The sequence below is a fragment of the Tachysurus vachellii genome, chromosome 19 (assembly GCF_030014155.1).
Source record: "Tachysurus vachellii isolate PV-2020 chromosome 19, HZAU_Pvac_v1, whole genome shotgun sequence".
NCBI lineage: Eukaryota > Metazoa > Chordata > Actinopteri > Siluriformes > Bagridae > Tachysurus > Tachysurus vachellii.
The window spans coordinates 4,336,670-4,340,000 of record NC_083478.1 but is presented as its reverse complement, the minus strand read 5'-3'; the positions used below and the strand labels follow the sequence as shown (position 1 = coordinate 4,340,000).

The following is a 3,331-nucleotide window of genomic DNA, read 5'->3' as shown; positions in this document are numbered from 1 at the left end:
ATATATGCAACAGAACTGTGTTGTAAAGTAAACAGCAACAATAACACCAACAACAAAATGTGTTTTTGTGTGTTTTGGATATTTCTACACAATAACATATTACATTTCTGCATATTTTCACCTACGTTTTTATCAATTCGTCTAAAGATACTGAATCTTGATTTGGTTCCGAATTTGTCACCTGCAATCCATTGTTGCACAAATCAAATAAGACCAAAATGTACACAGGCAACTTGAGAAGAGCTGCAAATGAAAACACTTGTGTTTCATCAGAGTTTAAGATGATGACCTCGTGCCAGAAAAGCGAAGTGCACTAGATTTGAGTGCGTCATCATTTGACTACGTGCCCTTCAGAGGGTCCTAGACCTACGACAAGTGTGTGTATGTTTATGCTACAATTTAAATCTTGAAAACACGGTTATTCCTCAAAGCGTACACTCTTGTAAGTTTTATTAGGAGTTATATTTTCTGCTGTTCTGGGCTCGGATTAATTGTGCGGTGAAGTATTGTATGGTACCGTGTGGCCTCCACCTCCGTCACGTCTTCTGCGTGTGTGTGTGTGTGTGTGTGTGTGTGTAAGTGTAATATAATCTGCGGGTCCTCGTCTCCGTTATCGGGTCATTAAAGGCAGAGTCGCTACCCAGAACGCGCGCGAGAAAGCGGCCCACGGCCAACAGCGCGCGCCGCTGCCCGGCACCACGGCGGGTACGGTGTCGGGATGATATTTCTCCGCCGTTTGCTTCGTATCAAATACAAAAACACACGCGGCACGTGGGAAAACGGACGTGACGAGTGGGATCAGTATAGCCTACAGACAGAGGAATCTCATAACCTCGCGCCTGTGTGTGATGGAGATAATAATAATAATAATAATAATAATAATAATAATAATAATAATAATAAAGGAAGAAGAATCCTATATAATATAATATTTAATTTTTATGTACTATAACTTTTTAAGAATTGTAAAATAATTAAATGGCCCCATTAGTTAATAAATAAATACATAAATAAACAAACAAACAAATAAATAAATAATAGTGTGGTCGGTATTTTTTTGTTATTATATTAATATTTGGATTCTACATGTCATCCAAAGACAATCAGAGACTGATCCATATGACGGACGATAAGGATGTGGCCTATTTGACAGAAATGTAAAATGTAAAAAATTGTTTACGCAAAACGCCTAAGAAACTGTGAGGAACTCATTTCATTTATTTTTAGCGCGTCCTGATGATGAAAAACAACAACAACAACAACAAAAAAAAAAACATGAAATCAATCCACCTTACATGACGAATTAAGACTTTTTAATGATTTTTTTTGAAGAACTGTATCAGCTCCGGATGGAAGAAGTGATCAGTGTAAAGCACCTGAATGTGTACAAGCCCAGAATGAAGATCTGGTGCAGTATGTAAAGGTCTATCACATTGTAGAGAAAAACACCAAATGTGAGGGGGGAAATTATGCCGTTTGTGTTTACACCAAAAATCGAGGTTAAAAGCTGAAGTTTTTTTTTTTTTTTAAACTGTCACAGGTTATAATCTCCTGACTGTTTTCATAATGGAGTTTCTCCAGCTCTGGATCACCACAATCAAGTGCGCAAAGTACGTGCCACTGATTATTATTATTTTATAATTGAATAAATTCATTTAAGATTTAGAGCAAAACTAATTGCAAACGAACAGAGAGAAAAATAAAACACACACCCTAATGCACTTACTCTGAGGAGTTGTGTGGTCTGAGGTCTCCGAAAACGGTCCAAAACGGTGCGTCTCCGTCCACTCCGTTCACATGCTCGTCCAAAACTATTCACGCGCTCGAGCGACCTGGAGCGCGGTGGAGGAAAAAGGCGTCTGTGCGGAGAGCGCGCACACCGCAGTCAGCGCCAGTCCTCCTGCACCACAACTTCACCACAAACTCACCCGAGCTACCGCAACGAAGCGGAACTGTATGAGCCAAAAGAAGAAGAAGAGGAAGAAGAAGAAGAAGAAGAAAAAGAAGAAGAAAGAAACCCTAACAGCCACACACAAATACTCAAACACGCCCGCACAAACGCACACAAGGGCCCTTGCGCGCGTAGGCTTACGCGTATTTGTCGTATTTTTGGTTCTTTTTTGGTTACTGTTGTTTATGTCTCTAAAGTTAGCTCCAGGCGCTCTCGCGCTCCGCGGGCTTTACTTCATTATTAAATCTAAAGAGGTCTCACACAGCAACGTAGCCGAGCCATCTCACGACGCGCATGCGCCCAGCTGCCGCGCACCGAGGAACTGCTGGCTCACCGCCAAGACAGACCGGTGAGGGGAACAGGGCCGGGGGATGCCAGCACCACGCGCGTATTAATAGTATGGCCCGAGTGATCCACTGAGCCTTATTTACCCAAACCGGGATGAGTTGGGGTCCTTAGCAACCCGAGATTAACTCAGATTAATCCATCAGCTCTCTGACACACGAGGAAGCTCATGTGAGATGTATGGGTGTGAGAAATGAGCGTGCATTGACGCACACGGTGTGCAGGATCATGTTGGAATATTATTATTATTATTATTATTATTATTATTATCATTATGCAGAATAATATAGTCTATTAAATATGCACTGGGGTAAGTTACAGGGTGAAGTTGCATGCAGTAACTTTATCATTTCATATAACATTTAGATTTTTGTGTGAAGTGTAAACATTTTTTATATGAATCACTAGATATCAGTATAGTAAAAAATCTCAGATAATAGAAAAGTGTAGTAAACTTTTTACATTTGTTACCCCCATCGTAATACAGGCAACATCATATGAACATATAAACATGCAGTGGCAATGAATTTGTAAGACATCATATGTATGACCTTGTATACAAAAGAAAAATCAGCTAATGGAATTACTTGCTAAATGACACAGCTGATAAAGGTTTTCCCACTGAAGTCTTAATATGAAAAGGATTTGATAGCATTTTTCTGTTGTCCCTTAAAGGCTCTACTGTTTCAGATAAAATCCTTATTTATTTCAGCAAATCATTAAAAGATTTGTTAGGATGTCTCATTGTTATTAAGACTCCAAGGCTAAATATATTTCTTAGAAAAAAGTTTCTTTTAATTGTTTTTTTTTTTTTTTTTTTTGATAATTAACCATTTTTTTGGTAACGCTTATACTGGGGAAACACTGTTCTATGGGTTCTGTGTTGTACCTGTAAAGGTTCAGGTATAGCTTTTAACAGTCCTATACTCTTGAAAATAAAGGTCCTTAAATGGTTCTTTCTCAAAGTGTTTGGTTCTATAAAGAAATATTAACATGGGCACAATCCTGCTAATAATATCAGTGTCAGGTTTAATT

At 38.9% G+C, this 3,331-nt stretch overlaps 1 protein-coding gene across 6 annotated transcripts in view; it reads right to left on the bottom strand.

Moving 5' to 3' along the window:
- The window catches only part of eya4 (EYA transcriptional coactivator and phosphatase 4), a 44,805-nt gene extending 42,634 nt beyond the window's left edge, over positions 1 to 2,171 (bottom strand). For all 6 annotated transcript variants that reach the window (XM_060894799.1, XM_060894798.1, XM_060894802.1 and 3 more), the window contains exon 1: positions 1,727 to 2,171. The gene's annotated coding sequence lies outside the window, so the exon portion shown is untranslated. The remainder of the gene's footprint in view (positions 1 to 1,726) is intronic.
- Positions 2,172 to 3,331: the final 1,160 nt, after the last annotated feature.